We start from the raw sequence: 11,337 nt of genomic DNA on the forward strand, positions 1-11,337 counted from the left end.
TTAAATGGTTCTCTGTATTTTACTAACTACTGACATATACACCCAAAATTTAAACACTAGTTAAGAAACCAAAACCCAAGAAGGGCAGTCCTGGTATTCTTAATTTTTTGTCACTTCATGATTTTCTGTTGCTCCCATCATTCTTGATTCAAAAACTGAAGCTCCTATCTCAACAAAAGGCATATGTGCTGCTTTTGACATGGAGAGACAATTTGAGAGATGAATCAGTTGAAGTTCTAACACATCTTTATGTTTTATGATGACAATGCAATCAAAACAGACTGTTTCTAATAGGGAATGTGTACTTGGTAATTGTCAAATATTGTGTGTCAATGGAATTGAGTGAAATAAAAATGGATGCAGTAAAATTGGCTATGGCCTTTATCATCATCATCATCAATCACCATCATCATTATCATCATCATCATCATTATCATTATTTACTATCACCATCATTCTGGCACTCCAGTACAACACCCAGAGTAGACTGAGGACCCCGAGACTTGGTGGTAAGGGAAACTCAGTCAGCTATGACATCAGATCCAAAACTAGATTTTCCTACCACAATATTGCATTTCTAGCATTTTGGGATGTTTTGTCTTTACATTTTCATCTCAACACTTTCTTTCAGGAACTGGTTTCTGCTAACATCATAGGTACAGAAATGTGAGGAATCACAGATGGACAAAATATGACTGACACCAAGGGCTTTGACATGCACAGAAAACTGAGAAGGGTAAGCAAATTTTCAAGAAAATCTTTCATGAGGCATCTAGGAGCATTTGCCAGCTGCTGAGCATGGGCATAATTGTGTGCAATGACCACATCTAACTGCCTCCCAGCTACAACCGAAGCTCCACGAATGGGTACCCACTGTGTGGCTGAGCACTGAGATTCTGCCAAGGATAATGAGTCCACTTAATCTCATTGGAGAGGAGATTGGTAATTATGAACAATTTCCCCTGACATTTAGCCACAAAATGATGTTCAAATATTTAAGAACATTGTTACCCATTACATAGTTTTTTATCATGAAAATGTACTAGAACAACCTGACTAAGAATTATTAATAAACTTGCAGAAAAAATATAATATTGTTTTCCTTGTATATGGCAATCAAAAAAGGGGAAACTTAAGGTCAGCAATATGATTTAACTTAGTTGAAATTCTTTGTATGAAAAATTTTAAAATTCTCCTTTCTGTTTATTATATTTTCTAATTTATAAGAAAGTAATCATGATATGAATACAATGACTTAATTTAGTGCTTTGTTGAGTATTAGTCATCAAAGCTTTATTTGAAATGTGATAATATACTTGGAGGAAAACATCTGTTAGAATTTTCTATGAATAAATGTATAAGTATAATAACCTTTATTTTAATTCAATTAATATTACCTCAAATGACAAAAACATTCAGGCCAACAGTTTAAATTATATCAGAGATAATTAAAAATGCAGGGTTTCCAGATAATAATTAATGAACTAAGTCAATTCTAAATTATTTTCTCACTTTTAAAGATTCTAGTAATCTGGTCAGACATGAGGCATAAGTGACCACAATTATGAAGATGACAAGCCAAATTACCTGAGCATAAGGGAGGCTTATTATTTCTGGCAGCAACTGAGCCATCTATGTGTAAATTTCAGATTCCAATCTATTTCATAGTGGAAGCTGAGTATCCTGAAGATATAGTCATTAAAAAGCATCTTTTCTTGGAATAGCAAATAAGATTGTTTTCTTAGTTTCTCTTTCTTATAGTTCATTATTGGTGTAGTGCAGCAAAACAACCGAAAAATAAGGTACCTAGGAACAAATTTGACCAGGCAGGTAAAAGACCTGTACTCAGAAAACTATAGGACATTAAAGAAAGAGATATAAGAAGACTCAAACAAATAGAAGCATTTATCATGTTCACGGATTAGAAGAATTAGCATCATTAAAATGGCCATACTACCCAAAGAAATCTATAGACTATACACAATTCTTATTAAAACACCAGTGACATATTTCATAGATCTAATACAAATATTCCAAAAATTTATATGGAACAAAAAAAGACCTCAAATAGCCTCAGCAATCTTGAGAAAGAAGAACAAAGTTGGAGGGAACACAATATCTCATATAAAACTATGCTAGAAGGCCACTGTAATCAAAAAAAGCTTAGTACTGGCATAAGAATGGGCATACAGATCAATGTAACAGAACAGAGAGCCCAGAAATCAACCCATATCTTTATGATGTATTAGTATTTGAGAAGGGAGTCAAGAGAATGCAATGGAGTAAAGACAGTCTCTTCAATAAATGGTGTTGGAAAATTGGACTGGTACATGCAAAAAAAAAAAATTGAAACTATACCATCAGGCCCTGGCTGGCATAGCTCAGTGGACTGAGCATGGGCTGGGAACCAAAGTGTCCCAGGTTTGATTCCCAGCCAGGGTACATGCCTGGGTTGCAGGCCATAACCCCCAGCACCCACACATTGATGTTTCTCTCTCTCTCTCTCTCCCTCCCTTCCGTCTCTAAAAAAAAAAATAAAATCTTAAAAAAAATAAAGTATTTGAAAAAAAATAAAAAAAGAAACTATACCATCAACTTATACCATACACAAAGATAAACTCAAACTAGATAAAAGACTTAAATGTAAATCATGAAACCATAAAATTCCTGAAAAAAATCACAAGTAGTAAAATCTCAGACATCTCTCATAGCAACATCTTTGCCAATACATCTCCTAGGGCAAGGAAAATAAAATAAATAAATAAATAGATGGGACTGCGCTAAATGAAAAAGCTTCTGCACTGCAAAAGAAACCATCATCAAAATGATAATGGAAACCAGTATGGGAGAACATATTTACCAATAATATATCTGATAAGGAGTTAATTTTCAAAATATATAAAGAACTTATACAACTTAACACCAGGAAGACAAACAATCCAATTAAAAAATGGGCAAAACACCTGAATAGATACCTCTTCAAAGAGGACATACAGGGGGCCCATAAACATATGAATAAATGGTCAATGTCACTAATCATCAGAGAGATGCAAATTAAAACCATAATAAAATATTACCACACACCTGTCAGAATGGCTATCATCAGTAAATTAACAAACAACTAGTGTTGGTGATGATGTGGAGAAGGGGAACCCTCAAGCACTACTGGGGGGTTTGCAGACTGATGCAGCCACCATGGAAAACAGTAGGAATTACCTCAAAAGTTAAAAATAGAACTGCCATTTTACCCAACCATACTATTTCTGGGAACATATCCCAAGAATTCCAAAACACTAATCAGAAAAAATATATGCACCTTTATGTTCATAGTAGAGATATTTATAACAGCTCAGGTCTGGGAACAGCCCAAGTGTCTCTCAGTAGTTGAATGAATAACAAAGCTCTGGTATATTTACACAATGGAATACTATGTGACTGCAAAAGAAAAAAGGAACTGTTGCCTTTTGTGACAGTATGGATAGACCAGGAGAATATTATGCTAACAGAAATAAGCCAGTCAGAGAAAGACAAATACCATATGATCTCACTCATATGTGGAATCTAATAAAATAAACTGATGAACAAGATAAAACTAGAGGCATGGATACATGGAACAGAGTGACATTTCTCAGAGGGGAGGGTGGGGAAAGGACTGGAATAAATTAGTCAAAGAACATATATGCATATATGCAAAGCCCATGGACACAGACAACAATGTGGTGAAGGCTGAGGTGAGGGTCGGGGCTTGGTGGAAGTGGAGAAAGGTGGGAAAATGTGGGACATCTGTAATAGTGTCAACAAAAAATATTTTTAAAAATAAAGCAACTTTTCTTGAGCTACCAAAATTAATTTGAATAAAAATGTTAGCAGGTTAAATCTATGTATATTGCATGTTGTCTGTCCTGATATTTCATAAGTTTGCACTGACACAAAGCATTTGACTCTGTGGCCTATGCTGTCATAAAGGTTTTGACCATGCCAATGGGTTTATAATAACACCTCAATATCTACATTTCCACGTAATGGTATATTTTTAGAAGAGGGTAAAATGGAACATGGTCCCCTGAACCCACTTTATACAGTGCCACAATTATCACTCAGATGCTGAGAAAACCTTATGTAATTAGAAGAAACTATTACCTTACTGCCTAAGAACCATCAAGATGTCATATATTTAAAATGATAATTACTGGTTGGTGAGTTATATAATTTATATCTTTTTTATTGATTTTAGTTTAGATTTGTGTAAACAGGAACTGACTAGGTGTCTTAATGCCATGAGGAAAGATATGAAGCATGGAGGTAAAACTACCCTTCTCTTACCATTGTTATTTAATAAGTTATATTTTATGTCATTTTATTCAAGAAGCCTTCTCGTCTGTACATTTCCCATTGTTATAGAACTTATTCCGTATGTTGTTTTCTTCAGTAGATAACAGCTTTCTGAAATCAGGGGCTATAAGATATTTGTAATAAAGACACTGTGGAACGGTACAGTGTTGCCTCTAATCTAAATATGCTTGCTCAAAGTCATCTAGAGACTACATGTGTTAAAAAATTATGTAGAATCCCAGCCTCTAACCTTCTGTGTAAGACAGTATGGGAATTGTGATACAATAGAAGATATATATTTGGAATTATATCACCAAGATATTAGAGACCCCAAAACATCTACCAAAAAACTGTTAGAACTAATAAATAAATTCAGTAAACTTGCAGGATACAAAAATTAACATAAAAAATAAGTTGCATTTCTATACATTAACAATGAACTAACTACAAAAAAACCCATCTCATTTATGATAACATAAAAAAATAAAGGAGTAAATTTAAACAAGAGAGTGAAAGATTTGTATAACAGAAACTATAAGACACTGATGAAAGATATTAAATAATATACAAATAAATTGAAAGATATCTGTGTTCATGGATCAGAAGAATTAATATTATTAAATTTGCTTTACTACCCAAAGGAACCCATAGATTCAATGTAATCCCTGTAAAAATTCTGAAGGTTTTTTTCACAGAAATAAAAAGAGCAACCACAAAATTTGTACGGAACCACAAAAGATCCCTGAAAGCCATACGAATCCTGAGAAAGAACAAAGCTAGAGGCATTTCTGATGTCCAAAGCTATAAAACTAATCTATAGTAATTAAAACAGTATGGTATTGGCATAAAAACAGACACAAAGACCAGAGAAGAGAAAACCCAGAAATAAACTCAAGCATTTATGGTCAACTAATATTTGACAAGAGAGCTAAAAATATTTAATAGGGAAAAGACTGTATCTTCAATAAATGTTGTAAAACTGCTATTCATGTGCAAAAGAGTGAAATCAGACCTTTATCTTACCCCACTCACAAAAAAATAACTTAAAATGGATTATGAATAATCTATAAACATAAGACCTGAAGTTGTCAAGCTTCTAAAATAAAACATAAAGACAAATATCCTTAACATCAGTTTTGGTAATATTATTTTTTGCTAGAACAATAAAAACACAAATGACTAAAAAAATAGACATTTTTTTGTTTTTGTTTTTTTTAACAATTTTGTAGTGGGACTGTATCAAACTAAAAAGTTTTTGAACAACAAAAGACAACTACAGAATACAAAAAGGCCAACTACAGAACACAAAAAAAATTGCAAACCATATGTTTGATAAGGGGTTAATATCCAAATATAGCAATACATGCAACTCAATAGCAAATAAACAACCTAAGTTAAAAATGGGCAGAGCACCTGAACAGACATTTCCCCAAAGAAAACCTAAAAAATGGCCAACAGGTTCATGAAAATGTGCTTAATATAACTAATCATCAGGAAAATTCAAATTTAAACCACAATGAGATATCGCCTCAAACTTGTTAGAATGGCTATTATTGGAAGGAAAGAAGGAAACAAGGAAGGAAGGAAGGAAAGAAGGAAGGAAGGAAGGAAGGAAGGAAGGAAGGAAGGAAGGAAGGAGAGAAAGAAAAGAAAAGAAAAAAAAGAAATGCTGGTAAGGATGTAGAGAAAAGGAAATCCTGGTGGGATAAACAAAGAAAATGTGAGATATATACATAAAAAATTATTTGTAGGACAAACTTTAAAATTCTTTTTTCTGTTCATTATATTTTATATATATGAATATTATTTAGCCATAAAAGAAGGAAATCCTTCCATTTGTGACAACCTGGAAAAACCTTGACAATACTATGCTAAGTGACAAAAGTCAGACAGAGAAACAAATACTGTATGATCTCACTTTCATAGGGAATCTAAAAACATCAAACTCATAGAAACAGAGTAGAAAGGTGGTTTACCAGGGACTAAGATATGGGGAAAATGGGGAGATGTTGGCCAAAAGGTACAAATTTTCAGTTATAAGATTAATAAGGTATGGGAATCTAATGTATACCATGCTATCATAAACAATACTGTATTTTATACTTGAAAATTGCTATAAGAGTATAAATTTAGTGATTTAGTCATAATAACAAAAATAGTAATTATGTGAAGTAGAGGATGTGTAACCTTATTGTACTAAACATTTCACAAAATACCTGTGCATCAGTTCATCACACTACACACCTTAAACTGCATGATGTTATGTCAATTATATCTCAATAAGCTGAGAAACATTTTAACCTACCAATATAATGTGGAAATTCTAATTAGCATACTACATCACCTGTGTTTGCCTTCTAATGCATCCTAGAGTAAGCATTATTTCAAATAATAGTAATGTAGATTAAATCACCGAGTAATATTGTCACTTCAAAAGTCACTGAAATTAAATAATGCAGAAATATTAATATATTTGGTCTTTGTCCTCAGTATACAACTTCTCACATGTTTGTAATCTCCAGAATGATGAGTGTTTTTGTAGGCTAACATGGTAATTGGCGGCTAGGAATCCCTAGATAGCTTCAGGATGACTGTTGGTTGCCAGAAGAACCAACCATGTGATTAGGTTAGAACTTTCAGCTCCTTCCCTACCCTACTTCCTCCAGGTAGGGGTGTGGGACTGGAGAGTGAATTAATTTAATCAATCATGGTTGAATAATGGAACTACCAAGAAACTCCTAAACAATAGGCTTCAGAGGATTTATCAGCGATTAATACTTCAAGGGTCTGGGAGGGTAACATGCCCAAAGAGAGCATAGAAACTCCACACTTCTTTCCCTATACTTTGTCCTATTCATTTCTACAATTTGGTTGTTTCTGAATTTTATCCTTCATAGTAAACCAATTATAATAAGCAAACCATTTTTCTGAGTTCTGTAAATCATTCTAGTAAATTATCAAATCTGGAGGTTTGTGGAAGCCACCAACTTATTTAAATTTTTAAAAATATTTTATTTATTTCTGGACAGAGGGAAAGGGAGGGAGATAGAAAGGGAGACAAACATCAGTGTGAGGTTGCCTCTCACATGCCCCCCACTGGGGACCTGGCCCATAACCCAGGAATGTGCCCTGACTGGGAATCAAATGAGCAACCCCTTGGTTTGCAGGCTGTGGCGTTCAGTCCGCTGAGCCACACCAGCCATGGTTTGGAACCATCAGTTTATAAACAAGTAAAGAAGGCCTGGGATTTGTGATTGTCATCTGAAGTGGGAGCAGTCTTGTGGGATTGAGCTCTCAACCTGCAACATCTGTGCTAATTCCAGGGAGTTAATATGGAGATTGAATTGAATTATAGGACACCCAGCTGGTGTAACAGAGTTGGGGAACTGGATGGTGTGACATATTGGGTATCAGAAATGTGGTATTGGAAAAATAGTGGATGAAGGATGGTATCTGTACTTTTAAGATCTCCCTTTGTGAGTCCCCTGAAAACCACAGACATACCGCAACAAGCTTGAAAAATGATCTGGGTTTAAATCCTGCCTCAGTCTTTTATTATGTGTCCCTTGGACATGTTCCTTATGTGCTCTGTCACTAGGACCTATAGGGAAGCTTTGAAAAGATATAAAAAGTACAAGCAGGTACTTATTTATTAGTGATTTGTGATCTAATTTTTTTAAACTACAGGCACACTTTTTTAATAAAAGTTCTTGGTTGAATTACCTATTTGATAGTATAGCCATGGCACAGTGTCGTGCTAAAATTTTAGGGTGCTCAAGACACAGACTTTCTCTTTTTTCTTTTTTAAGTATATTTCATTGATTATACTATTACAGTTGTCCAATTTTTTTTTGCTCCTTTATCCTCCACCCTGCATCCCCCTACCTCTAGCATGCTTTCCCTTAGGTGATGTCCATAGGTTGTATATAAAAGTTCTTTGGTTTCTCTATATCCTATACTATTCTTAACCTGCCCCTGTGTATTTCATATCTACCAATTATGCTTCTTATTCCCTGTACTTTTCCCCCATTCTCCATGATATTCCTTCCCACTTATAACCTCTATGTGATCTCCATTTCTGTGATTCTGTTCTTGTTCCAGTAATTTTCTTAGTTTTTTGTTTTTGTTTTATAGGTTCAGCTGTTGATAGTTGTGAGTTTCATGTCATTTTACTCCTCATAGTTTAGATTTTCTTTTTCTTAGATAAGTTCCTATAAAATTTCATGTAATAAGGGCTTGGTGATGATGAATTCCTCATGATTGACTTTACCATTTCTGGGAAGCAGTAGTTTATCTGCCCTTCCATTCTGAATGACAGCTATGCTGAATAGAGTAATCTTGGATGTAGGTCCTTGCATTTCATGACTTTGAATACTTCTTACCAGTCCTTTCCTCCCTGCAAGGTTTCTTTTAAGAAATTAGCTGATAGTCTAATTGGAAGTTTTGTAGGTAATTCTCTCCTTTTCTCTTGCTGCTTTTAAGGTTTTATCCTTATCTTTAATCTTGGGTAATTTAAATATGATGTGCCTTGGTGTATTCCTCCCTGGGTCCAATTTCTTTGGAACTATCTGAGCTTCCTGGACTTGCATGTCTATTTTCTTTGGCAGCTTGTGGAAGTTTTTCTTCATTACTTTTTCAAATAAGTCTTCAAAGTCTTTCTCTTTTCCTTCTGGCACCACTATGATACACATGTTGGACTATTTAAAGTTGTCACAGAGGTTGCTAAACTTCTCCTCATTTTTTCTTAATTATTATTTTTATTCTGTTCCAGGTGAATGTTTATTTATTCCGCTAGTTCCAAATCGTTGATTTGAGTCTCAGTTTCCTTCCCTTCACAGTTTACCCTGTATATATTCTTTAATTTCATTAAGTAAATCAGATAAAACAAAATATGCCTACACCAAATTAATAGGGTCATTTACTCTGCGGAAATAATAATTCATGTTGAGAATAAAGATTGCTGTCAAATTGACAGAGTAAGTAAATGCTGCGCTTGTCTCCTCCCATGCCACATTAAAATTATAACTAAATTACAGAACAATCAACCTGGAGAGTCACCTGAAAACTAGCTGCACAGGACTATAACTATATCCCCATAACTAAAGATATACAGAAGAGGCCACGTGTGAAGAATGCTAAGAGGGGCAGAGACATTAAACAGGTTGGCCCAGCATCATGTGAGGCAGTTGAGAATCTGAAGGGATTATTTCAATTGCAGTGGTCTTCCTTGAGGAGTCAAGAGTGCAAACCCCACTGGGGCTTGCATTCCTTCCCAGCCCAGGATCCCAGTGCCAGGAAAAGGAAGGCCCATCTGGCTTTGAAAATAGGTGAGGATTCAATCCATCCAGGTGAGTTGGAAGGCTTCTGGAAACACAGGCATTCTTTCTGAGGGCCATGGCACAGGCTCGCTTGCTCACAGATATTGCACTCCATCGCCCTGCACTCCATCAAGGGACAGTGAATTGGGAGTTGCCAAAGACACTCAGGGAGAAACAGTTGTGTGGCTTCAGGGTGATGGCTTGAGGGATAGCCCTCCATTGTCCCTGTGTTCTCTCCTCCTCCAGAATGGCCAGTGGGGAGGGTCATCTTTATTGTGTTGAGCCCTCTCCCCACATGGCCAAATCTGAATCTACAAGGGGTATTTAGCCTACTAAATACCCCTTGCCCCATCGTGATGATTCCCTGAGACCCCATTCCACTCAACTCCGACCCACATCACCAGGTGCTATTACTGTGGCATGAAGCTGGCCTTAAACTGCACTAGAGTCTCTCTGAAACAACTCTCAAGGGTCCACAAGCTCAGGGAGGATGATAGCTGGCCTCAGTATGTCCTGTGCTTAGTGGCCCCAGGCTAAGCACTGGCACCAAATCTGAATCTCCATTAGCCTGTTGAACACCACTCACCCCACCCTGGTGACTAAGTGAGACCCTACCTCACCCAAATTGTATACTGCCAGAGGCTCTTTCAGTGGCTGAGACTTACGGGCAGCTGGCAGGTGATGGCAGCCCTTGGGGTACCCTGTGCCTTTTGCTGAGCTTCCCCAAGCCTGGTACTGGTAGCAGCCTACATTGGTTTGCAGCAGGGCCTCTCCAACTGAACCCCAGGTCCAGCTGGTCACAACTGGCAAATCATTTTGTAGCTCCTACCAAGTGGCTCACAGCTGGTCACAAGCAGCCTGATACTTTGGCCTGCACTGGAGCCACTCCCAACAGGCCCTAAACCAACACAAACAATGGCTAGCTTCAGACCACAACAACCACACAGTTAGTTCCACAAGCAGCACACCCAAAAGGTGGTCGTGGCAGGCACCAGATCCCACCGGGGCAAAACCCACTCCATGTAGTCAGCCCCTGCACAGAAGATCATACAGTATGGCTGTGACCAGTCCTCAAAGCCAGTCAACCTGAGGGTCAGTGCCACAGACTGGCATGTCAACAGCAACCAAGGCTCAACTGAAACAGGAAGGCATACACAACCCACACAAGGGACATTCCTGAAGCACCTGGCTCTGGTGATCAGGGAGACTGTGTAGCATCTACTATATAAAGCCACCTTGACAAGACTGGATGGTGTAGCAGAGCTACTTAATATATAGAAACAAACCTAAAGAGGCAGCCACAATGAGGAGACAGAGAAATATGTCCCAAAAGAAAGGAGAAAACTCTAAAAAGAAAAGAAAAACTAAACAAAACAGGGAAAAGATGGCAGCAAGGTAGGTGGGAGCAGAGAGCAGTTCTCCTTGTGCCCAGCTGGAACACCTAGCTGATCTTCTGGGGAACAGAGTGAAGAGCCAATGGAATCCCAGCTTATAGGAAGTTTGGAGACCAAAAATTGTAGAAGACACTGAAAAACGGATGGTGAAGAGATTGTGCTGGGATGGTAAGATCCCTGGGATCTGTGCAGGGACCTAGGCCACTGTGGGCCCTGGCTTAGCACCTGCCCCAGCATATAGGGAGGAGAGTTAGATCACCAGATCCCTCTCCTGCCAGAGCAGGGAAGGCAGC

This window comes from Phyllostomus discolor, chromosome 7 (genome assembly GCF_004126475.2).
Source record: "Phyllostomus discolor isolate MPI-MPIP mPhyDis1 chromosome 7, mPhyDis1.pri.v3, whole genome shotgun sequence".
Taxonomy (NCBI): Eukaryota; Metazoa; Chordata; class Mammalia; order Chiroptera; family Phyllostomidae; genus Phyllostomus; species Phyllostomus discolor.